We start from the raw sequence: 26,364 nt of genomic DNA, 5'->3' as shown, positions 1-26,364 counted from the left end.
GGAGGCTCTACTAGACCTGGGCACTTTAGATACAGTACGAGGCACGTTGGAGAAATTCCAATTCTGGCCATGGAGCAGAAATTGACTTTTCCTTTCCAGATTGAGCTAATATTCAGAAAGGGAATCTAGCACCTGCCTTCAGATTTGAACACCTCAAAATTCAGGAGTGCTCAAGCTCAGTTTGGGCAGCTGTACTTTATTCTCCCAACAAATGTACTGATCCACTGTAATTTCCTGTAGAAAAAAGTAGGATAAAATGAGCAAGAAATGCTTCCCAGAGGCTTTTAGGACTGGAATGCTATTTTCAACAGCCATTGCCTTTTTGTTTGTTTAAAACGAAAGACAGTGATATTGCATTGGCAAATTCCCCCATAGAAACAAAGAGTGGAAGAAGAATAATAAAGGCACCTCAACTTTTCTTCATTTATGGAGGACAGTCTTACAATATGCATCCAGATATCTTCCAATCACACAAGCTGAAAATTGTTTCACTTTACTGCAGCTCTGTAACCATGTGGGAACCAATCCTGTGTTCTGTGCACATCCAAAATTCCTGCTGAATGACCCACCCTGGGAGCAAGTACCAGTGACCCCGGGCTGGGGCAGAAGGAGGGTGCAGGTGGAGGGTGCAGAGCCCAGGACTGGGGCAGCAGGGGGTGTGTGGGTGGGGGGAGCACTGGTGAGGGGAAATCCCAGAGCTGGGGCAGCACGGGTTGTGTGGTGTACAAAGCCCAGGGCTGGCTTGGCAGGGAGTGCGGGTGTGGGGAGGAGAGCCCAGGGCTGGGGCAGCAGGGGGGTGAGGGTCAGGGGGTAGAGCCCAGGGGTGGGGCAGCAGGGGGGTGGGGGTGGGAGGAGGCCCAGAGCTGTGGAGACAGGGGGTGTGGGGAGAGCCCAGGGCTCGGGCACCAGGGGGATGGGGGACAGACATTTTTTTTGCTTGGGGCAGCAAAAAACCTAGAGCCAGTCCTGCCTCCACATACCGTAAGGTAGGTAGGAGCGGATCATTATTATCCCTACTTGAAAGAGGGAGAAGCTAAGGCTGAGAAAGAAGAATTGACTTGTCTTAGGTCACACAGTGACCCAGTGGCAGAGTTGGGAGTAGGAACCCAAGAGCCTTGATGTTCAAACTAACCATCGGATCTTGAATTTCAGACATTGAATGACCTGAATAAAGTGCTCTCATGAGCTCCAGATCAACAACAGTGCACAGTAATTATTCAGCAAGTATTTGAGGAGAACTGCAATGTTAGAGAGAATCGTGAACTGCTCAGAGACCATTAATGCAGAGAAGCAGCAATATTCATCAAACATATAAGTGGTTATGACTTATTTACTTGGTCTTCAAAGAGAACAACAAGGACCTGAGTCTCCTCCCTGTCAATAACCCTCAGCTCAGCCAATCAGGGTAGAGACTGAGGATGAGAGGCTGAGAGTTCTCACTAAAGAGCCCAAAGGATGGCCAGGTCACTGGTGGGGATCACTGCCCAAGCACTATTTCAGCCCCACATTTTTGGGTGGACCTCCCATAGTGGGAGCTGCCGAGCACTCCCCCGCCACCCACCCACACACACACCTACACCCACACACCCCCCCAGGGGACACTAGAAGCAAGAGAAGAAGAGAAAGGAGGGAGGGAGGGATGGAGGAAAAGGTGAAACAAAACGGACAAACCCTAATGTCCCCAGTGATTCTAAGGGATAAAATCCCGGTGCAGAATAAAATTCTGCCACCTTAAGCTCGTGTTTTCCATGCCTAGAATTCATCTGTCACCAGATGGATCAGACTAACAGGTTTCAAACCTCAAGGAGGCTCTTACCTTCTAAACAGGGACAGCTGTTTTCAAGTAAAATCAGGAAAAGGGAAGGAGAAAACTGGAAAGAGGTTCCTCCTGGTGCTCACGTACCTGAACCCAATACTTTCTCAGTCCTCAAAGAGAGACCTGGAGAAGGAGACTTGCTGAAGCAAAGCCACAGGGGTCTCTGAGGTTTCCCTGACCCTTCGCCCCTGTCCTGCCTGACTGATGTCAGCATCTCTCTGTGAGGTCACCACCTCCCCACCACCTTTGACCAATAGTCTGAGGTCCTGCAAAAGGCCTTTGTGATGTCACTGCTACATCCCTCCCTTGCTGTGCTAATGTCCTGCCCCTGGCCAGGATCTTTGGAGGTTTGAGCTATTCCCTGTGGTCACCCCACTCAAGGAGCGTTCGTTCTCGGAAGCAAGCCGGCTAGACAGTAATACATCAGAGCTGCTCCCAGCGCTACACTCAGTTTTTCAGAAATTAGTCAACTTTATGCCCTGAAGAGACCATTAGAGCATCTAATCTGACCCCCTGCATATCACAGGCCTCCTGTATGACACAATAGCTACTTTTGGGGCAAACACATTCCACAAAGGCATCTAGTCTTCATTGAATGACATCAGGAGATGGTGAATCCACCACTTTCCTTGGTAGCTTGTTCCTGTGGTGAATCATCCTCCCTGTTGCGAATCATCCTCCCTGTTGCTTATTTGTGCCTTAGTGTAATATGAATTGTCTCTTTTCACCTTCCAGCCACTGGTGTCTTGTTATGCTTTTCTCTGCTAGATTAAGGAGCCCTTTAATAGCCAATCTTTTCTCTCCATTAAGCACTTCAATGAAGTCACCTTTCAATCTTCTTTTGATAAGCTAAACAGGTTGAGCTCTTTCAATAGCTCACTAGAAGGCATTTTTCTCCAGCCCTCAGAACATTTGGTGGCTCTTTGCTGCCCCAGCTCCAATTTCACAACATCTTTTTCAAATGAGGACACCAAAACTGGAGGCAATATTTCAGTATCAGTCTCACTGATGCTGTGTCACCTCCTGTGATGTTATTGACATAATCTGTAACTCTATAGATCACCGTTGCGACCACTGTTCTATATTTGCAGCCAATATTGTAGAAATGTTGTCGTGTAAGGGTGTATGGAGAGGTTCTGATTGGCTGATTATAATGATGCTATCTCTACATGTGTATCATTTTTGTTGTTGACGTTATGAATATTGGCTCTATGCTGCCCATATTTCAAACTTGTGCTACGCTTCTCGGAACACCCCAGCCAGACAAGTTGGTGTCAGTTCTGCCTAGCCTGCTTGATGGCTCATTAAGGACCACAAGTTATGCAACTGACCCATTGAGAGAAGGCAAGGTATGCAGGGACCTGCCTATGGACAGAACTTTAAGGTTTTTTTCTATGCCACGTGCTGGATAGAGTGTCCTTGGACAAAGAAAGCAAAGACCACATGGCAAGAGACTATAAAAAGCTGATGCCTCGTCTCCATCTTGTCTTCAATCCTGCTTCATACCTCTGGAGGGACTTTGCTACAGACTAAAGCTCTCTACAAAGGACTGAATGACCCATCCCAGCTGTGGATGTTCTCCAGAGACTTGATCTGAACATGCAGTTTATTCCATCACTGCTACAAACCTGAACCAAAAACTTTGCCATTACTGAGTGTGAAGGGTTAAAATCCATGTGCAGTTTATATAACAACCTGGTCTATGGATTGTGCCAGCTCTTTTCCAGACCCAAAGTCCAGAATATGGTCAAGGGAGCAGAGGTGTAGCAAATAGTGATCAGCTAAGAGAAAGCTGGGGTAAATGGAAAGCCTTGCTTGCTAAGATAGGCCTGGTCAGCAAATTGCCAGGAGTTGGAGCTAAGAACTAAGTAATCATGTCTTATTCAAAGTTGCAGATTGAACAAAGAATCCCTGTTCCTATTGTGTTTGATTATTCTGTAGGGAGATGTTCTTCCCACACATCCAACCTTGAATTTATGAAAAGTTGGCACGTCAGTATAAAATATGGCATCCTTCCACCTCCCTTCCAAGGGACCAATGCCTTGCCTTTAGACAGACAGAAAACAATCTTTATTGCCATATACTTTCACTGTTTCTTTGCTTTAACACCTACGAATGTACCTGTTGGACCATGAAAAAGAGTTGCTCCATTTCTATGGACCTCAAATCAGAATTCAACATAGATATTTCATACTAATAACATTTTATCAAAGTATTCAGTAAATGTTAATCTGCTAACTTGAGACTATAGGCGGAGACATTATGTAACCTGCTAGCCACTGGCTAATGTGCTATCTTGTCTTGCTGCAAAACCTATCTCGGGGTGTGGAACTGCCTACCCTGTCACTTTCCCCCACCCATGAAAAACCTATGTATTCTATTGTAATCAATTGATTGACATTGTCTCTGAGCCTAACAAGCAAGGTGACTCATTTATTGACCTCTACACGGTGTAGATTTATCTCCTTCACAGACAGCTGCTGAATAAAGAGAAGATTCAGCATCCAGCACCCAGTGGTGCCTGGCTGAATGTGCCTCCTCTCCCCACAGCTTGGTGATCTTTTGAGGAAATGGAGAAGACTGCCTTTGCCTAGCTGTACATTGCTTGCAAAAGAAACAGGTCTTTTTGGTGACAAATGTTGAAAGAGTCACTAGGCAAATGTGGAGACAAGAAAAAGATCTCCTAATTGAACTTGCATCTGTGGATGCTGAAGCCACAACACAGAGTGCTAAACGCTATATGATCACGGCTGGAGTCAGAAGAGTCTCTACCAAAGCCTTTTTTCACCAGCAGGGGCCTCTCTGTGCACAGAACTCCTGGTAGCTTGATGGCTGCAGGCAGTGGAGAACTCTATTTTGGCATCTCTTTGTCTCTTTTGTGGTGAACATCTGCAGTAACTGTTAAAAGGCCTCTGGATAGTGGTCTTTGGGAAGAGCTGATTGAAGATCCTTCCTAGTAACCAGGAAATCTTGGCTTGGCCTGACAGTTCTTCCTTGCTGAACCTAATGTGTCTTTTGGCTCCTTTTTCGTATCTCTTCATAAGAAAGAAAAGACCTGTCATCAGAATCCTTCTAAGTGGTGGTTCAAGACAGAGAGAGCCTTCCTTGCGGCTGAGTCTTGGTGCCAGGGGGCATGTCTCGCCACTGCAGTGCCTCCTGTTGGCCGTCCTGCCAATTAGGTCTGGTCCACCAGTGCACCTTCATCCAGTGGCATCTGGCTGCCATCTGTTCTATCATTAGGACCCATGTCGCTCTCAGGACTTCAATGTCCTCTTATGGACAGAGCCCTCTGGCTGTGCCCCACTCAGTTCTCTCCCCCTTCCAGGGGGCAGCTGTCCTTCACCCAGACACTTGCCTCAGTGGCCAGCTGCAGTCCAGGGTGTAGCCACCTGTGTCAGTGGCGACTGAGGCAAAAGGGGTGCACCTCCAACCCTCACCATCTGTTTCCCTGGAAACTTCCCCACAGACCTAGCACCTTCCTCCACCTTTGTATAAGGGCCTCTGTCTGGCAGTAATCAGCCAGGAGGTCACTCATGCTCCCCTTACCCCCAGCACTACTCTGATCATGGTACCCCTCCTTCCTTCTCCTTCTCCTTCTCCTTCTCCTTCTCCTTCTCCTTCTCCTTCCTCAGGCAGCAAATCCTCCCTCCTCAAACTCCAAGGAGTGACTAACTTGCTGTGCTGAGCAGCCCTTTATATATGGGCTACTCCAGCAAGCCTTCTCCTGATTGGCTCTCCCAATAAGCCCTTTCCTGACTGGCTGGGTTCTGCACCGCCTCTGCAAGGCTGCCTTAATTTTTTCCTGATTGTTTGGGGCAGTCACCCCACCACACTTGGAAAGTGGCTAATGAGAAGTCTAGAGCTGAAGGAAAGGTTACCATGACTCAGAACTGAGCCAAGATTGCTGTGACTGAAACACAGATCACTAACAGTATATGATCACAGTGCTGGTGGGAGAAGCACATGTTAGAAGCCCTCTGTAAACTCAGCTGTGGCTTTCTGTGCACAGAAAGCCAGACACCTCAAAGTCTACAAGGCTTGAGGGAAATGGGGAAGGTCTGTACTTTGGAATTTGCAGGATTTGTCCTGGACCATCAAATGGAACAGTTGTAAACACTTTCTTGAGGCAGGCACTATGGCTTAGCTGGCTAAAGCCCCTGTCTAGTAAACAGGAGATCCTGGGTTCAACTCCCAGTGGTGCCTTGTTGTATGGCTTTTGTCTCCTCTGCTCACATTTTCCTGTGTTTTTCTAGGAAACAGAAGAGACCTCCCTTGGTATCCAAGTAACTGCTTGCTAAGGAAAAGGCTTCTTTGGAGAGAAGCATTGGAAAGAATCAAATCACAAGCCTGGAGTTGATGAAAAGGCTGCTGTGACTGGCATTAGCCTGGCGATTGCTTCAACTGCAATTGCTGCAACACGAGAGCCTGTGCCGCACGTCCTTGGGGTTCGCTGGGGATGTCCACACACAGAGGCCATGTCACCTTCCTTTTGATTGTCACTGATAAGAAATGGAGCAGCTGAGAGAAAAGTCCCAGAGAGCAGCACCGTGGCTAAGCTGGCCAAGGCACCTGCCAGGTAAAGTGGAGGTTAGAGATACAGCACCCAGTGGTGCCTTGCCAAATATGTCTGCTCTTCCCACCTTTTGGTCAATCTTTCGAGGAAGCAGAGAAGACTGCCTTTGCCTCAGTGCGTGCAGATGCTTCCAAAAGAAACTGGTCGTTTTTTTCTGACAAGTGTCAGAAGGAGGCACCTAAGAAACGTGGGGACAAGAAAAAGGTCATCGTAACTCAACTTGCATCCATGGCTCTTGAGGCCACAACGCAGAGCACTGAGCACTGTAGGACCACAGCTGGTGACAGAAGGGGCTTTTCCAAGGCATTTTCCACTAGCAGGGTCCTCTCTGTGTGCAGAATTCCTTATCGTTTGATGTCCGCAGGCCCTGGAGATCACCATTTGGCATCTCTCTCTCTGTCTCAGTGAACATTCACTGTGGTAGTTGAAAATCTGTGATGAGATCTACAGGATGAAACCTGAACAGAGGGACCCCTGAGCCCTGTGTCCCACCACCTGGATTCCCTCTCACACTGTGATGCTGTGACAGGCTGCAAATCTCTGGCACATATTTCACTTACACAGACATCCACAGGTCGGGGCACATCCAACTGAGTTACATGAATGCTTCTCCCAGCCACTCATAAAACTAATGATAGAGAGCCTCCCGCCAATTCCCCCCAGCTCTGCAGCCTTGCACCCCTGGATTATACCGCAGGAAAGGCGAACCACAGCAGCTGCCTCCCCCACATGCGGAAAACGGCTTGACCTGCTAGCCCTGCGGACTAAGTCTCCAGGCCTCCAGCTTGCCCCATTCGACCCAACGGCTTGATCTTGTGGCCAGAATAATTTGCAGTTATGATTTCCCCCAGCAGTACTGCACAGGGGTCCATGGTCAGCTCCAGCACAGGCCTCACAGGAAGGCTTAATGCTCAAGCTGCAGCACATGCTTTGCAGGCTTAAGGCTGGGCTTCCCATAGCAGGAGAGAAGAAGAAGACTCGGACCCTGGTGAGGCAGGCTGGGGCTTCCTGGATCCCTTTTGCTCACAGCCAGCCCCCCGCCCCCACTCCAAGTCGTCAATGGCACCCCCAGGTCAGCCAGAATGAAGCAGCGTTTTCACTTCACCAAGTCCACTTATGGCTTACAGGCAAATCCCAGACTCCACAGCCGACCATCTTGGCCAGAAAGGAGCCCACTCAGCCTCACCATTGCTTCTTTTCCTTCCCCCCAAAACTCCACTTCTCCTGACCTGCAAGTAGCCATCTCTGGGATGCCAAGAGGCAGGCAAAGGGTCTATCTCCCAGAAGCCAACCACACCTCCATAGGTTCGGCCCTCAGAAGGGCAGATGGGGGTTTCCTGGATCCCAGTTGCTCACAGCCAGCCCAGCCCCCACCTCTAAAGCCATCAATCTATAGGCCAACCTCCAAGGGGAGAGGAGGCCAAGCCACAAGCCTCCAAAAGGTGACACACCTAAGTGCTCTAGGTTCTCCAGACTGACACCAAGGTGTTTTCTCCATTTACATCAGCACCCTCTGTCATGCAGGGGTTGGAGTTATCTCAGGGACAGGCCAATAGCAGAAGGAGGAGCGCCTTCCTGGACAGCAAGGGATCTGAGAAAAGGAAGCCAGCCTGTTTCTGAACCAGGGATCTTTTGTGTATTGGGCATATGTGATAACCACTACACTACGAAACTCTGTCTGCTTAGCTTGTGCTCACCCTGGCACACACTGATGGGGAAACGTAGAGCGAGTGGTGGCAGCCCTCCAATAGCTCAGCTGGCAGAGCAGAGGACTGGAGCTGGTGCTCAGGAAGTCATCCTGACGTCGCCCTTCTGAACCTTGCTTGAAGGAAAGCTTCTTTTTCTTCCCCTTGCTGACGAAGAACAAGAGAAGAATGAAAGGCAGGTGGCCAGCTCGGTGCAGAAGCCCATGCTGTCTTTTCCTGCTGCATAGCCTGAAATGAGGGGTTTGTGGCAGTTAAAGGAACTGCTGCACTGTCAGAAAACAGCCCAGCCCTGCACAAAGGGAGAAAGAAGAGCCTGCCAGAGCTTGGGATTGAACCACAGACCTTTAGCTTAGCACTCACCCAACTGAACTACTGCAACAGCTGCTAGGTTTCTTTTTAGCCTGTTGCTTTTCTGTCTGGGATGCTTTTGTCAGTGGCCCATTAAGACAAAATTCACATTTGCTTTCCTTAGCTGGCTAAAGCCCTTGTTTCCTAAACCAGGCAATCCTGGGTTCAACTCCCAGTGGTGCCTTCGGAAGTGGCTTTTGTTGCACCTGGCATTGGCTACTGCCAGAAGACAAGATTCAGAGCTAGATGGACCTTTGGTCGAACCCAGTATGGTTTTTCTTATGGTTTAAATTACACTCACAGGCACTGATAATAGAGTTACAGAAAGTTTAGGTGTTAAGAGCTGATAGGTCAGTGGTCCAGTCCCCTCAAGGATGACCCCCTCCCTCTGGGGCAGGGGCAGGTCTGAGCTCTCACACCAAATGCCCATTGTGGCTCCCAAAATCTGTGAGCGGCTCATTTACTTTACACCCAGGATTGAGACCTACTTTGTGCCCAGTGTCTGAGAATGAAAATCCTAAACCACCCTTTGAAATAACAAATGCAGCAGGATGTGCTATTGTCCCTGCCCCAGTGCAGACAGACCAATGGAGAAATGCCATAGAGTGCAGGGTAATACATCACTGCAGTTTTACCATTTCCACTTGCTAAACTCCCTCCCAACCTTCTGGGCTCCTAGAGCAGGGTACTGAGTCTGAGCCCAGACATGTGCACTGCAACTTTACTCCAGACCTAGCTGCATGATCCTGATTAATGTGACATAGACCAACTATGGGTGTTTCATTGCGCTGGAGACGTAGCCTAACGTTATGTCTACACTGTGATTAAAACACCCAGGGCACCTGTCTCAAAGCCCAGGTCAGCTGACTCAGGCTTATGGGACTTGGGCTGTGCAAGACTATAAAATTACAGTGCAGATATAGGGACTTGAACCCAACCTCTGAGACCCCTCAGAGGGGTGAGGGTTTCTGAACCCAGGCTTCAGTCTGAACACAAATATCTGCACCACAGTTTTTAGCCTCTCAGCTTTAGCTCCATGAGCCCAAGTCAGATGACCCAGGCCAGCCCTGCTGCCATATTTATCCCAGGAGGGATGGACTCTAAGGGTACGTCTCCATTGCAATGGAAGCCCAGGTGTGGCACGCTGTGCTCAAAGCAGCACCCTGGTAGCCCCATATTCACCACTCTCATATAATGGTAACATGGTTTGTACAAAGTCTGCCTTGTGAGGTATCATTTCAAAAGTCTTGATCTGTTGAACATTAATATCTTGTTGGATTGTGTGTGCTCGCATTGGTTGGGAAGTTATGAAGTTTTGCTCTGTGTGCATTACTGAAATACGTTATGAGGTTGGAAATGCCCCCCACCAGCCTTTCAGATGTGACAATGGAGGAGCCAGACTCGCTGCTGGCCCATTGAAGGTATCCACACTCCCAAGGACTATCCCAGGAACCATGTACAATGCAGACTTCTCCGAGATAGCCCAGCAACAATGGACACTGCTTGACTCACGTCGTTGCAAAGGTATTTCCTAGCAAGTTGGAAGAAACTATGAAAGGGGGGTAGAGACATTATGAATTGGCCTCTCTCCCCCACAACTCAATACCTGTAACACATCTGGAGGACAAACACTGAACTGAGATAAATCAGAAGAGAATAATAATAATACATTCAAATCAAAGTCCCCAAACAGACTAGTATTGGTTTTTCAGCAGAAAATTTTCAGTCTGGGGAATTTTGTTTTCTCAGTCAGACCTTGCCAAGGGAAGCAGGGAGAAAATGTTTGAGTTGCCTCCTTCAGAACAGTTTGGCCTAGACACTAGCTCTGGTTCACGGTTGTGGCCTTGCTAAGGATGGGGGTCTTTTAATTATTTGGGCAGGTCCCAGGGTGTTTGGGGGAGATGATGAGGATGTTACCTTTTGAGATAAAGACTAAGAAATACAGGACTAGAGAAATTTTTTTTTAGAAATCTGGGATTTAGACATTTAATTTAAAGCAAGGGGGCGGTCTGAGTTTCTGAGAAGGTTTTTGTTTGCAAGAAGCAACATTGTTGGGTCTGTTATTGTACCAAAGGGGGAGATGGTTATCTATAAAGGAGGGGTGAAAACTAAATGCATCTGATGAGGATTAATTTTGAACCCATGCGTGCAGAGGATAATGGATTCAGCAGTCCATCACCTTAACCACTTGGCCACCTCATCTGAACTGTTAAAAAAAGGGACAAGAGGAGAAATCTAAGGCCAGCAGTGATAGGGACAATATGGAGTTTTTAAATACTAAGCAGAAGCAGGGGCTGAATATGCTTCCAACTCACATCTAGTGAGGAGCTGGGAGAAAGATTTCAGGAACAGACTGTGTTTGCATAGACACACCTGCTCTGCCTAAGTATGCAGCATGATGGGGCCGCTTCCCCAAAATGACCAGTTTTGGCTGGTGTTGGGTTACAAATCACTTTAGGATTGAGTGGAATGAAATGTTATTATCCTTCCTGTATGAGTGAAGGGCAGCAGAACATACCTAGTTGGTCCTGATGGAGGGGTAGGTGGGTGAGGAATAGCTTTTATTGAACTGCATAGAAGTGATTGAGGACATCATCCTATACCAGTTGTCCCCAAACTTTTCACACTGTGCCCTCTTAACCATGGCTGTGGGCCCTTGGAAGCCGCGGTCGAGAACCAGGGCTGGGAGTGGGACTGTGGCTTGCTGGTGAGAGGGGTGCAGACACAGGTAAGGGGCTTGCAGCTGGGCCAGGGGCTCAGGCTGAGGGTAGGGTAGGCAAAGTGCTTGGACAGAGTGGGACTGAGTGGTGCTCCCTCCATGGGGGCTGGCTCAACCTTGAGGTGCCTCCATGAACATTCCTCTGTGCCCCCCTAGGAGGCATGCCCCACATTTTGGGAATCACTGTCCTAAACTGACCCCTAGTCACTAAGCAGGGGCTAGTGATGCCAAAGCCCAGGGACAGGGAGCTTTGCCAGAGTGGCGCCTGCAGGTCACGTGCTGGGGGGCTGACACAGGCTCAGTGCTCTGGAACAGCTCTGAGCCAAACCCAGGCAGAGTTCTCACCAGTGTGACACTGCCCAGGGGACTCTGTCACTGGGGGAAGTCTCCTTGCCTTCAGCACGACCTGGGACTGACCTTGGACCTTTCAGCACCCGTTCCATGCCAGGAGCTTCCTGTAGTGAGTCACCTTAGCAGGACACCTGGGAAAGCCTTACACGCCCCCCCCCAAAGGAGTCATGCACCCCTAACTTCCACAATCTCCATTGACTCTCAGCCAGCGTTGTAAAACAGAAGGTTTGTTAGTGCTCTGGAATACAGCCTGGGAAAGTTCTTTGTTAGCACAGGAAGTAGGAAGATTCAGCAAAGTCCATCTTCATGAGACCCAAAACTCAGAGCCTGGGCTCTCCCCTTGAGTCCCAAAACCATCAGACTCCTTGCTTCCAACAGCCCAACTCAGCCAGGTCCTTTTGTCCCTCTTCTGTCCTTTGTTCTGTTTCCCTGGCAACCTGGTCACCTGGCCTCCACCTCTTTCTTTGTTCTCTGAAGGACATAAATCACACTGTGTAGAGGTCAAGCAGAGGAGTTTATTGCACACAGCGCTGGCGGAGTGTCACCTTGCTTATTAAGCTCAGAGGCACTGTCAATTAACTGATTACTGCAGAATATATAGATTTTCCATGGGTGGGGGACAGTGACGGGGTAGGCAGTTCCGCACCCCAGCTTAGGTTTTGCAGCAAGACAAAATAAGCATATTAGCCAATGGTTAACAGGTTACATAATGTCTCCACCCATGGTCTCAAGTTAGCACGTTAACATTTAATGAATACTTTGATAAAATGTTATTAGTATAAAATATCTCTGTTGAATTCTGATTTGGGGTCCATAGGAATGGAGCAACTCCTTTGATTGTCCAGCAGGTACATTCCTAGGGGTTAAAGCAAAGAAACAGTGAAAGTATATGGCAATAAAGATTGCTTTTTGTGTGTCTTAAGGCAGGCATTAGTTCCTGGGAAGGGAGGTGGAAGAATCCCATATCTTATACTGACATGTGCCAACTTCTTATAAACTCAAAGTTGGATCTGTGGGAAGAACGTTTCCCTACAGAGGAGACTAACACAATAGGAAAAGGGATTCTTTGTTCAATCTGCAACTCTGAATAAGACACTATTCGTTAGTTCTTAGCGCCAACTCCTGGCAACTTGCTGACCAGGCCTATCTTAGCAAGCAAGGCTTTCCGTTTACCCCAGCTTTCTCTTAGCTGATCCCTATTTGATAGGCCTCTGGTCGCTTGACCATAATCTGGACTTTGTGTGTGGAAAAGAGCTGGCACAATCCATAGACCAGGTTGTTATATAAAATGCACATGGATTTGAACCTTTCACACCCAGGAATGGCAAAGTTCTTGGTTCAGGCTTGTAGCAGTGATGGAATAAACAAATCAAGTCTCTGGATTGAGATGGGTCATACAGTCCTTTGTAGAGAGCTTCAGTTTGTAGTAAAGTCCCTCCAGAGGTATGAAGCAGGATTGAAAACAAGATGGAGGCAAGGCAACAGCATTTTATACTCTCTTGCCATGTGGACTGGTGTGTGAGCTCAGCCTTGCATTCCATCCCTGATGTTTCATGGACTAACAACAGCAGCAGAAAGAAAGAGCCGAGCCAATATCTCCCTGGCAGGGATGCAGGTGACCATGTCCCCTCTGTCTGACCATTGCCATTGCAGGAGAGAAGGGTTCACTGCAATCGAATGCCCTGGCTCAGACCAGAGACACAGGGAGGTTTTACTGTTATTGGATCTGTGCAAAGGAAATTGTGCCTCTGTGTGAAATTGAGGAGGGAAATGAAACGTCCACATGGTGGCCCAATGCCCTAAGGAATGTGGGCGATGGACTCTGGCTGAGAAATGATTTAACAGGAATTTGTATCAATGTATTGCCCTGATTAAAAGCTATGGCTGTAAGGCAGCCACTGTTGTTAGCACTTCAACCTGCATGGAGACACCCGAGTGCAGTGGTGAGCTGGAGCCGGTTCTCACAGGTTCCCAAAAACCGGTTGCTAAAATTAGACCTCTGTGGAGAACGAGTTGTTAAAGGGCCAGGAGGTGGACAAAGAACTCCAGTCCAAGGACCGGACAATCCTGTTGCTCCCAGGATTCCCAGCTGGGGAGTCTGAGGCTTCCCGGGCCCCTCCTCCGCTTCCCCCCAGCTGCAGCATGGCCAACTGCCGGCACCAGCTGGGCAGTTCAGCTGAGCTCAAGAGTTGTCCTGCTGCCACTTTTTGAGAGGCCCGGCAAGGTGTGTGTGGGGTCTTGCTGCACGCTCCACGGCTGGTCAGAAGGGCGGGGAGGGGGCAAGTGGGGCAATTGGCCCAGGCCCTGCAGGGGCCCCTGGCCCCACTAGGATGTCTCTCCCGGGCCCTCCCCTGCTTCCCCCACCCAGAAGAGCTGCAGCATGGCCAGCAACTGGGCAGCTCAGCTGACCTCTAGGCTGCCGGCAAGGTAAGGGGGCTGCAAGCTCCGGGGCCATGGGGGTGGGGTGGGCAAGTGGGGCAATTTTCCCTGGGCCCCTGGCCCCATGAGGATGTCTCCCCACAGACCCCCCACCCCCTCGCAGAGCTGCAGCATGACCAGCAGCTGGGCAGCTCAGCTGAGCTCCTGAGTTGTCCTGCTGCTTTGAGCTGCTGGCAAGGTAAGGGGGGAAGGGGCTGCAAGATCTAGGGTTGCCGGGAGCCAAGTGGGGCAATTTGCCCCAGGCCCTGCAGGGGCTCCCGGCCCCACGGATATGTCTCTCCTCCCCCAACCCCTCCTCCACTCCCCCCCACTTAAATCAGAACTTTTTATAGGGAACCGGTTGTTAAGATTTTGGCAGCTAATCACTGCCTGAGTGGGTGTCAAGTCCATTGCCTTAACCAGGGGTAGTCAATTATTTATCAAGATCCAAATTTCTTGGTCAAGGTCTAGTCAATGTCTAGATGCCAGAGAAAATAATACACTGATGATAATAAGAAGAATATAGAAAGATTTTGCAGTCACTATGGGCATAACTATGATGATTGTTTTGTGTTTCACTCTTTATATTTGACACCATCACTGCCTTTCCCTTTAGTCTTGTAGTTTACCAAGGGTAAAACTAAACATCTCTTCAGATACAAGGGAGTGTTGGTGTTCATTCCTGTTAGCTACACAGGGGTTTGATGTAGCTGCTTTCAATCCTCTGGATCTGCCAGGATAAGTAACATTTCAGGGTGTCACTGAACTGAAGGAGGGAGATCATTTTTTGACAGATGACGCCTCCTCTTAAACGTGTTTGTCTGGCTGGCAGCCCTGGTTCCCAGGTCTCTCCTGAGGGAAAAAAGTTTCTCTGCAAAATACTGAAACTTTTAACAGAGAGGAGGGAAAGGCGATGGCCACATGATCGGGCCAGTGTGTATGACAACATGGTCTTTTCTGTGGGATGACTCTGAACATTGACTGATCTCCACTCCTTTGGATTTGAAGAGATGTTTAGTTGTGCACTTAGGAACCTATAAGGGTGAAGCAATTTTATGGATGGTGACACTATGATTGAAGGGTTTTTTAATGTTGTAGAAATTGTTAAAAACACTTAGCTTAAACTGGAACTGCCTGTTGTTAAAGACTGGTTTCCCCACGTCAGTTCCAAAAGCCCTTCTAGAAACACCCTGGGTTCTCTCCTGCCTCGGTGGGAACTAGAGGGAATCGTCCCCTGCTGCTCTTGGCTCCAGGCTGATTTTTCTGGGGAGGGGACATGGAATTGATTTGTTCGCTGTTGAGAAGGGAGCTGGGCCAGTTCTCAGGGAACCAGAACTCCCAGCATCTTCCCAGCCCAACCCAGGCTGCTGCCCTGTCCCAGCCTGTTCCCCCGGGGCCCCTGCATGTTTGACTTTAAAGAGGGCCAGGAGCAGCAGCTGAGGCAGAGGACAGCCTGGGCCGGGCAGATCAAAGGAGTTTAACAAGCAAAAAAGGTAAAATGGCAGTGGAGTATTACCTTGGACACGACGGCATGTCTCCATTGGTCTGTCTGTTTTGGGGTAGGGACAATAACACATCCTGCTGCATTCGTTATTTCAAAAGGCAATTTAGGATTTTCATTCTCACACACGATGCACAAAGCAGGACTCAACTTTGGGCGTAAACTAAACAAGCTGCTCACAGATTCTGGCAGCCGTAATGAGCATTTGGGTGAGAGCTCAGACCTGCCCCTGTCCCAGAGGGAGAGTGTCATCTGTGTGGGGACTGGACCACTGACCTACCTGCTCCTAATTCCCAAACTTTCAGTAACTCTATTATCAGTGCCTGTGAGTGTTATTTAAACCATAAGAAAAACCACACTGGGCTAGACCAAAGGCCCATCTAGCTCTGAATCCTGTCTTCTAACAGTAGCCAAAAACAGGTGCCCCAACAACCAGTCAACAAGGCACCACTGGGAGTTGAACCCAGGATCTCCTGTTTACAAAACATATGCTTTAGCCAGCTAAGCCATTGTGCCTGTGGGTGGCTAAAATGCACTGTCTGCCCACACCTGACTCCCTGCCATCGCCACCGGGGCATGACAAGCTTTGTTTGTGTTTGGATTCTGCAAAGCAGAGGAGCAGGTGACGTTTTCCTTACAAGTTGTGTGTGAGTGAATCTTTGGCCAGGTCTGCACTACAAAGTTGTTTCAGCAGAATTATATTGCTCAGGTGTGTAAAAAACACACAAGGCTACCTCAGTCGGCAGCTTGTGGCTGGTGTACAAACTGCAATGCCACGTCTGGCGACAAAACTGCCCTGTTTTGCTGACAAAATAAAACAACTTCGATGGGAGGTCTAGAGCTTTTTGCAGCAAACTTAAAGTGACAGAGTAGACGCTGCTGTTCATTATATCACCATAACTGGACTCCTCCAGTATCCCACAATGCTCGCCGTGAACTCGCCTGCCCTGCATTCCTGCTACAGAGCTATGAGCCCCTCCCCTTTCATTGGTCTGGGAAGTTCTGACAGCTGAGCCTGCTGCTCTGCTCTGGCAGCCAGGAGCAAATCACTGCCGTGGATTGCTGCTCTCTCCAGCACCGCGAACACAGAGCAGACGGCGGGAGCTTCCTTACAGTGTGGGGGAGCCACTGGCATCCGAACTGTGACACGCCCAGGACACCCTTTCGCTTGAGGAGGCTCTTACCTTCCAAACAGGGATGGCTGTTTTCTAGTAAAAACAGGAAAAAGGAAGGAGAAAACTCGAAAGAGGTTCCTCCTGGCGCTCACATACGTGAACCCAAATACTCTCTCAGTCCTCAAAGAGAAACCTCGAGAAGGAGACTTGCTGAAGCAAAGCCACAGGGGTCTCTGAGGTTTCCCTGGCCCCTCGCTCCTGTCCTGCCAGTCTGATGTCAGCATCTCTCTGTGAGGTCACCACCTCCCCACCACCTTTGACCAATAGTCAGAGGTCCTGCAAAAGGCCTTTGTGATGTCACTGCCACATCCCTCCCTTGCTGTGCTAATGTCCTTCTCCTGGCCTGGCACTTTGGAGGTTTGAGCTACTCCCTGTGGATCACCCCACTCAAAGAGCCTTTGTTCTATGCAGCAAGCCGGCTAGACAGTAAAACATCAGATGCTGCTCCCAATGCTACACTCAGTTTTTCAGAAATTAGTCGACTTAATGGCCAGAAGAGACCATTGGAGCATCTAATCTGACCTCCTGCATATCACAGGCCTCCTGTATGACACAATAGCTACTTTGGGGGCAAACACATTCCAGAAAGGCATCTAGTCTTCATTGAATGACATCAGGAGATGACAAATCCACCACTTTCCTTGGTAGCTTGTTTCTATGATGAATCAGCCTCGCTGTTGATTATTTGTCCCTTAAGTGTAAAATGAATTTGTCTCTTTTCACCTTCCAGCCATTGGGTCTTGTTATGCTTTTCTCTGCTAGATTAAAGAGCCCTTTAAGAGCCAATATTTTCTCTCCATTAAGGAACTTCAATGAAGTCACCTTTCAATCTTCTTTTGATAAGCTAAACAGGTGGAGCTCTTTAAATAGCTCACTAGAAGGCATATTTCTCCAGCCCTTAGAACCTCTGGAGGGACTTTGCTACAAACTGATGCTCTCTACAAAGGACTGAATGACCCGTCCCAGCTGTGGATGGACTTCAGAGACTTGATTTGAACCTGTAGAGTTTACAGATGAAGCTGTGCGGCTCTGTCCATGGTGGCTGAGAAACGTCAGGTAATTGTTGCCTTTTGTAACTTCCACAGGAGCCCAGCACAGACAATCTGGAGAAAGCGGTGGAAGCTATGCGGCTCTGTTTGCCCCAGAGCCCCACAGGGAGAATCTAGAGAAAGGGGAGTCATTCTTCACCTGTGCTCCCAGAAGAGCTGCTAGGACTCCTTCCTTTTCTACGCTCTCCCTCCCAGCAAGAAATGTTATCAAGGACCAGCTTTAGGGGAACTGCTGCCCTGGGCAAAACGTGTACTTAGGCACTTCCCCATCACCCCTGGACGATCGACCTCCCCCTTTACCACTAGCTCTGCACTCCCAACCCTTGCGCCTCCTTCACCCCAACTCTTGCCCCCTCCTGTGCCCTAACCCCTACGCTGTGTCCCCTTTGCCCTTAACTCCCACACTTCCCTCCTGTGCCACCAGCCATTGCCCCTCTCCTGCACCCCTTTCACCCCTAACCCCTGCACCCCCTCCTGCACCCACAGGGGAAACTGACCTGTGTGCATGGAGCAGCTGGCATTGCTGCCAGCTCCTCCCTGGAACGCTGCTCGTCCGGGCACCCCTAGGGGTTGTGGGGGCGAGAAGCGACATCATCCGAGCTCCCTGCATCCAGGTCACTTTCCTCAGCCAGGCTGCATAAGGGGAGGGCAGAGAGCAGCAGCTTCTGATGCTCCCCTCACAGCACAGCCCAAGTGGGGAAAGTGACCAGGAAGCATGGAGCACATAGTGTTGCTCCTCGCTCCCCAAAACCCTCTATGGGGCCACGGGGGAGCACTGGGGCAGGGGAGAGCAGTGAGCACCTTTGCACTGGCACATAGTGCCCTTTGACCTCTTGGAGCCCTGGGTGGCTGCCGAGGGGCCCCATCCCTAAGGCCGGCCAGGCTCCCCAGCACGAACAGCAGAGAACACAGGGAGACTGGCCACACACTGAGCAGTAGTAGCCTGGGCAGCTCGTAATGGAGGCTCGGGGGTGGGGCTCAGCGTCCCCAAACCTTGCGTCGCCAAGGGGGCAGTGGGGCCTATGACTAGGGGCCCTGGCCAAATTGGGCCCCCCTGGAAAAGTCTGCCCCATGTCAGCCCCAGGGCTGAAGGAGCTCCCACTCCCTGCTACGGCCCGGGAGCTGCAGCAGGGGCATAGAGCTTCTCTGGTCTCGGGGCCACAGTGGTTGCAGGGGTAAAGGAGTGATAGGGTGGGGCCAGTGGGGGAAGGGGTGGAACAGAGGTGACATAGTGGATGGGGCCATGAATGGAAGGGGCAGAAGGGGGCAGATCCACAGACAGAAGTGAAGGGGGCATGGTTCTGGTGCTGGGGCCCCTGCACTTGTTCTCCCTTTCCCTGGCCTTTGGCATCACTAACCCCTGATTAGCGAGTAGACTTCAGTGCTCCCCAAAATGTGGGGCATGACTCCTAGGGGGACACAGAGGAACAGTCATGGGGGCACCTCAGGGCCCGAGCCAGCCCCCATGAAGGAAGCAGCACTGCGCCCTACTCTGTCCCAGTGTTTCCTCAACCCCACCCACAGCCTTGGCCTCTGGCTCGCAGATGAGCCTTGACCCCCTTCACCCTTGTCTGCACCCCTCTCCACAGCAAGCAACAGCCTCACTCCCAGCCCCGGTTTTCGACTGTGGCTTCTGAGGGGCCACAGACATGGATAAGAGGGCACAGTGTGTAATGTTTGGGGACCACTGGTTTAGGGTGATGTCCTCAATCACTTCTATACAGTCCAATAAAAGCTATTCCTCACCCACCTATCCCTCCATCAGGACCGACTAGGTATGTTCTGCTGCCCTTCACTCATACAGGAAGGATAATAACATTTAATATCACTCAGTGCTAAAGTGATTTGTAACCTGCCACAACTGGTCATTTTGGGGAAACGGCCCCATCATGCTGCATAGCTAGGCAGAGTAGGTGTGTCTATGCAAACACAGTCTGTTCCTGAAGTCTCTCCCACAGCTGCTCGCTAGATGTGAGGAGGGAGCTCATTCAGCCCCTGCTTCTGCTTAGTATTTAAAAACTCCTTAGTGTCCCTAGCAGTGCCGGCCTTAGATTTCTCCTACTGTCCCTTTTTTAGCATGTCAGATGAGGTGGCTGAGAGGTTAAGGTGATGGACTCCTGTTCCATTATGCTCTGCATGCATGGGTTTGAATCCCATCCTCATTGGATGCTTTTAGTCTTCACCCCGCATTTACAGACAACCATTTCCCCTTTGGTACAATGACAGATCAAACAATAATGCTTCTTGCAAACAAAAACCTTCTCAGAAACTCAGACCACCCTCTCTCCTCCCCCTCCCCAGCTTTAAATAAAATGTCTAAATCTCAGATTTCTCAAAAAAGAAATTCTCTAGTTCTGTATTTATTAGTTTTTATCTCAAAAGGTAGCATCCTCATAATCTCCCCCAAACACCCTGGGACCTCCTCAAATTATAAAAATATCCCATTTCTCAGCAAGGCCATGACAGTGACCCACAGCTAGAATGTCTAGGGCAAGCTGTCCTGAAGAAGGCAACTCAAACATTTTCTCCCTGCTTCCCTTGGCAAGGTCTGACTGGGAAAAGAAAATTCCCCAAACTGAAAATTTTCTGCTGAAAAACCAATACCAGTCTGTTTGAGGACTTTGATTTGAATGTATTATTGTTATTCTCTTCTGATTTATCTCATTTCAGTCTTTGTCCTCCAGATGTGTTTCCAGCTGTTGAGTTGTGGGGGAGAGAGGCCAATTCATAATGTCTCTACTTCCCTTTCATAGTTTCTTCCAACTTGCTAGAAAGTACCTTTGCTACGACATGACTCAAGCACTGTCCATTGTCTCTGTGCTATCTCGGAGAAGTCTGCATTTTACACGGTTCCTGGAATAGTCCTTGGGAGTGTGGATACCTTCAATGGGCCAGCAGAGAGTCTGGCTCCTCCATTTTTCACCTGAAAGGCTGGTGGTGGGCATTTCCCAACCTCATAACATATTTCTGTAATGCACACAGAGCAAACTTCATAATTTCCCAAACTATTGTGAGCCCATAGAATGCAAGAAGACATTAATGTTCAACAAATGAACACTTCAAGATTTTTAAAATGATCCCTCACCAGGCAGACTTTGTTCAAAACGTATCATCACTATATGAGGGTGGTGAATATGGGGCTTGCAGGATGCTGCTTTTAGCACAGCTTGTCATTCCTGGGCTTACATTGCAATGGGAGCGTACCCTTAGAGTCCATCTCTCCCGGGATAAAGATGGCAGGATGGCTGGCCTGGGTCATCTGACTTGGGCTCATTATGCTAAGGCTGAGAGGATAAAAACTGTGGTGCAGATATTTGTGTTCACACTGAAGCCTGGGTTCAGAAACCCTCACCCCTCGTGGGGTCTCAGAGGTTGGGCTCAAGTCCATATGTCTGCACTGTCATTTTATAGTCTTGCAGTCCCAGCCCCATAAACCTGAGTCAGCTGACCTGAGCTTTGAGAGAACTGCCATGGGTGTGTTAATCAGAGTGTAGACATAATGTTAGGGTACATCTCCAGTGCAATGAAACACCCAGGGCAGGCCTGTGTTGGAGTAATCAGGGTAATGTGGCTTGGGCTGTAAAGTTGCAGTGTACGTGTCTCAGCTCAGGCTCAGTACCCTGCTCTAGGAGCCCAGAAGGTTGGGAGGGAGTTTAGCAAGTGGAAATGGTAAAACCGCAGGGAAGTATTACCCTGGAGTCATGGCAGTTCTCCATTGGTCTGTCTGCTTTTGGGGCAGGGATAATAACCCTCAGTGGTGCCTTGTTGAGTGGCTTTTGGGGCACCTGCTCTTGGCTGCTGTCAGAAGACAAGATTCAGAGCTAGATGGTCCTTTGGTCTAGCCCAGTGTAGTTTTTCTTATGGTTTAAATTACACTCCAGGCACTGATAATAGAGTTACTGAAAGTTTAGGAGTTAGCAGCTGGTAGGTCGTGGATGACCCTCCGCCCCTGAGGCTGGAGCTGGAGCTGGGGCAGGGGCAGGTCTGGGCTCTCACACCAAATGCTCTTTGTGGCTGCCAGAATCTGTGGGCTGCTCATTTAGGTTACACTGAGTGTTAAGTCCTGCTTTGTGCACAGTGTATGAGAATGAAAATCCTAAACCGCCCTTTGAAATAACGAATGCAGCAGAACGTGTTATTGTCCCTGCCCCAAAGCAGACAGACCAATGGAGAAATGCCATTGAGTCCAGGGTAATACTTCATTGCGGTTTTACCTTTTTTGCTTGCTAAACTCCCTTGCAGCTTTGAGGGGGCCCAGAGCCCAGTATTGGAAGTACCTGACCTTTCTTTCTTCTCTTGCTCTTTGTCAGCAAGGGGAAGAAAAAGAAGCTCTCCTTCAAGCTGGAGTCAGAAGGGCGACATCAGGATGACTTCCTGAGTGCTGGCTCCAGTCATTTGCTCTACCAGCTGACCTATCGAAGGGCTGCCACCTCTCTCTCCAGGTTCGCCCATTGGTGTGTTCAGAATGGAGAGGGGTAACTAGTGGTGTTCCCCAATGGTCAGTCCTAGGACCAATCCTATTCAACTTATTCATAAATGATCCGGAGAAAGGGGTAAACAGGGACGTGGCAAAGTTTGCAGATGATACTAAACTGCTCAAGATAGTTAAGACCAAAGCAGACAGTGAAGAACTTCAGAGAGGTCTCACAAAACTGTGATTGGGCAACAAAATGGCAAATTAAATTTAATGTGGATAAATGTCAAGTAATGCACACTGGAAAAAATACCCTCAACTATACATACAATATGATGGAGGCTAATTTAGCTACAAATAATCAGGAAAGAGATCTTGGAGTCATCATGGATAGTTCTCTGAAGACTACCATGCAGAGTGCAGCAGCAGTCAAAAGGGCAAACAGGATGTTAGGAATCATTAAAAAAAGGAGACTAAGATAGAGAATATCTTACTGCCTTTATATAAATCCATGGTACACCCACATCTTGAATACTGTGTACAAATGTGGTCTCCTCTTTTCAAAAAAGATATACTGGCATTAGAAAAGGTTCAGAGAAGGGCAACTAAATGATTAGGGGTTTGCAATGGGTCCCATATGAGGAGAGATTAAAGAGACTAGAAATTTTCAGCTTGGAAAAGAGAAGACTAAGAGGGAATATGATAAAGGTATATAAAATCACGAGTGGTGTGGAGAAAGTGAATAAGGAAAAGTTATTTACTTGATCCCATAATATGAGACCTAGGGGGCCACCAAATTAAATTAATAGGTAGCAGGTTTAAAACAAATAAAAGGAAGTTCTTCACACAGTGCACAGTCAACTTGTGGAACTCCTTACCTGAGGAGGTTGTGAAGGCTGGGACTATAACAATGTTTAAAAGGGAACTGGATAAATTCATGGTAGCTAGGTCCATAAATGGCTATTAGCCAGGAAGGGTAAAAAATGGTGTCCCTAGCCTCTGTTCATCAGAGGATGGAGATGGATGGCAGGAGAGAGATCACTTGATCACTGCCTATTAGCTTCACTCCCTCTGGGGCACCCGGCATTGACCACTGTTGGTAAACAGATACTGGGCTAGATGGACCTTTGGTCTGACCCGGTATGGCCGTTCTTATAGGGCACCTTCTACACGGCGATTGGGCAGTTGACTGACTTTAAATCTAGCTAGCTCTGTTGGTAGAGCATGATGCTCTTAATCCCACCATCATAAATTCAAGCCCCATGGTGGGTGGTAGCAACAGCCCTTAGGTGTCACTCTTCTTCTAATAGTCACAGATCCAGCTGAAACAAACTCTCTATGCTCTTTGGCAGGTCATGTTTCTTCTTCTCTCTGAGCTTCACTAGAACATGAAGAGAGAACAAACTGACATTTGCATCCTCTGTTAAGAGAGTATTTTCTCCTCTTCCATTGTACCCCAGGCAAGAAGAGGGGATAATAACCAGTTAGCGGATGATTACAGAAGGAAAAGTTTGGTCTTTATAAATAGGACAATGATCGTTTGGTCTCCATGTCCACTGATGGTAGGACAAGAAGTAATGGGCTTAATCTGCAGCCAGAGAGATTCACGTTAGATATTGGGAACAGCTTTCTAATTCTGAGGGTAGTTAAGCTCTGGAATAGGCTCCCAAGGGTGTCTGTGGAGTCTCCACCCTAGGAGGCTTTTAAGAACAGGTTGAACAAACCTCTGTCAAGGATACTCTGCATATACTTGGTCCCATAGACAACCTGCTCTGGCTCTGGTTCCCTCCTTCTGCTCCCTGCCTGGACCGACTGCTGTGGGCACTTGATCCCACATGCCCCCAATGGATCGTCTCTGCTTGGCTCTGCTTCAGCAGTGAGGGCTGGATTTCCTGACCTCTCCAGGGCCCTTGCAGCCGTACAGCTCTATAATTCGATGCCATCGCAATACAATATAAACAACAACAAAAGTGGAAACCTCCCAATCTAACATCTAACAATTCAGCGTGAACTGACATTACACAGCACAAAGTGACAACAAGTAGGGGTGCAAAGCCCGACAATTCAGCACCATGCAAATGAACGCCCCACGAGGCAAAATGACGCACTGCAAAAGAGCTCAGCTCAAACCAGTGCAACACAAGCCAGTGCAAAACCATACAACACGAAACAATGCATCAGAGTGCAAAGTGACACTGTGCAAAACAGCTCAGCGTGGAACAATGACACAGCGCAAACCCACACAACAGAATCATATAGAAAGGTAGGGCAGGGAGGGACTCTGAGAGTCAGGACCAAGTCTCCCTAGGCTGTCCCTGGCAGGTGTTTGAAAAACAAAGAAACAAAGGGCACCACAAACTTATGTTTTTTGGATGAGCAAAGAAAAGGGAGTAGCATTGTCCCCCTCTGGTAGCCCCTGTTCAATTCCAGGTCAGAAAACAAAACTCTTCTGCAAGAATATCCAAAAAATATTGTGTTTCACTTTACTTCATAAGTACAGTTGTGTGGCAATTAAATGATGACTCTAAAGTTTCATAAAAGTGTGGGAAATATGGATGTATCTGAGGAAATGGCTTGGAATGAAGGAAGACAAAAATTGATGGGTCGAGAGAACAGGCACTGTTTCCCCCTGGTTTGGAACTTCTCTCACAACTACTGGAAGAGAAAAGCTAAGCAAATGGTATTCTATTGTTGCAAAGGAGATTAAAGTGAGGCCATTTTCTGCAGATAGAATTAAATGGTCATGTCAGGAGTGGGATTTGAAACCATGTCTCCATGCAGAGACCAGAACACCCAATGGATTGGAAAAGAAGATACTTATAACTAGCACTTTAGACCAGTCTACCATCCTGATGCTACAAAGAATGTGACTTATCAACCCTAGTTTTCATTAATAGTTGATGAACTCTTTAGGGAGGTCAAGATGGCACATCTCTTTCAACTCCTAGAGACCTTCTACAGCACAGCTGATTTTTAGACACACTCACCCAGACCTAAAGTTACACGTTTCCTAGAGCTCCATGAGTTCTGCGGTCTTGGAATCTCCCTGTTCACTTTTTAAGTGAACAAAAGATGGGTGCTGGCATTCTAAGAGAGTAATGGTGAACCTCAAAATCCTGCCCTGTGCACCAGCCAGTTAAGCAACCAGCACCCACAACCTCTACTATGATAGCATCCTGTCTGGGAACAACTCGCTTACCAACAGCTGGGGTGTGAAATCCTCATTTCTTTGTTGTTCTGTCATTGTAGCCCCCACTTTCCTATTGCTTGTCTGTATAATCTCTGTCTGGTTCTGTAACTGTTTCTGTCTGCTGTATAATTAATTTGTTTTGTGTAAACCAGTTAAGGTGGTGGGGTATAATTGGTTAGAGAATCATATTACAATATGTTAGGATTAGTCAGTAAAATGATTGGTTAAGATAGAGCTAAGCAGAACTCAAGTTTTACTATATAGTCTGCAGTCAATCAGGAAGTAAGGGGGGGAATGCGAATGGGAATTGGGGTAGGGGAATTGGAATTATGTTTTGCTAAGGGGGGGAATAGGGACAGGGAAGGGGAATGGGGTCACAGGCAAGCCTCTGTGGTGTCAGTGCTGGGAAGGGGGATACTGAGGAAGGAAATTGGAATCATTGCTTGCTGGAAGTTTACCCTAATAAACATTGAATTGTTTGCACCTTTGAGCTTCATGCATTGCTGCTCTCTGGTCACGTGAGAAGGACCAGGGAATGGGAAGGTGATGGGATAAACCCTCTAACAAGTACGTCTTTCAGAGTGTGAAACCCCCCAGAGCCAGTATAATAAAGCTGACCTAAGCCATGGTTAGATAGTGCTAAATGAAAGGAAAGATTGTTTTGCCAATGCAGCTATTACAGGGATGGAAAACCCTTCTGGCCCCTGTAGCAACTGTCTACTCCACAGGGCTACAGCAGTATTTTAAGAATAGCCAGCTTCAGAGGGTGACGAGTTCTGGCTCTATGGATGCTCAGGCACGAAGACAGCAGCAATGACAATAAACTAATACTTCCGTAGTTGACAGGATTCGAACCTGCATGGGGAGACCCCAATGGATTTCTAGTCCACCACCTTAACCACTCAGCCACAAGTACTTGATAGACAGGTGCTGCCTTACACAATGATTCTGTTCTCACAGAATAGTCACTTCAGATGGCTCAGACCAACTCCCCCAGCACACTCATGGCTGTGCATTAGTGTAAGTGTGTCCATGGTGAACAGCAAGAGTTCCTGCCCATTTCCCTTCCAGCTGGAACATGATTAGTGTGTTTGTGGCTAACGA

The 26,364-nt window shown here is 48.5% G+C and overlaps 1 long non-coding RNA gene and 3 other non-coding genes across 4 annotated transcripts in view; 2 read left to right on the top strand and 2 right to left on the bottom strand.

Moving 5' to 3' along the window:
• The window catches only part of LOC127041583 (uncharacterized), a 222,517-nt gene that overhangs the window by 134,757 nt on the left and 61,396 nt on the right, over nucleotides 1–26,364 (bottom strand). The window contains exon 2 of the long non-coding RNA XR_007771677.1: nucleotides 23,968–24,048. This is a non-coding gene — a long non-coding RNA (uncharacterized LOC127041583). The remainder of the gene's footprint in view (nucleotides 1–23,967; nucleotides 24,049–26,364) is intronic.
• On the top strand, nucleotides 5,946–6,019 carry TRNAT-AGU (transfer RNA threonine (anticodon AGU)). The gene has a single exon. It is a non-coding gene; the product is annotated as a tRNA-Thr (tRNA).
• On the top strand, nucleotides 19,740–19,821 carry TRNAR-CCU (transfer RNA arginine (anticodon CCU)). Its single transcript has one exon. It is a non-coding gene; the product is annotated as a tRNA-Arg (tRNA).
• TRNAS-AGA (transfer RNA serine (anticodon AGA)) lies at nucleotides 26,095–26,176 on the bottom strand. Its single transcript has one exon. It is a non-coding gene; the product is annotated as a tRNA-Ser (tRNA).

This window comes from Gopherus flavomarginatus (assembly GCF_025201925.1).
Source record: "Gopherus flavomarginatus isolate rGopFla2 chromosome 13 unlocalized genomic scaffold, rGopFla2.mat.asm SUPER_13_unloc_3, whole genome shotgun sequence".
Taxonomy (NCBI): domain Eukaryota; kingdom Metazoa; phylum Chordata; order Testudines; family Testudinidae; genus Gopherus; species Gopherus flavomarginatus.
This window is presented reverse-complemented; position numbering and strand designations above follow the sequence as displayed.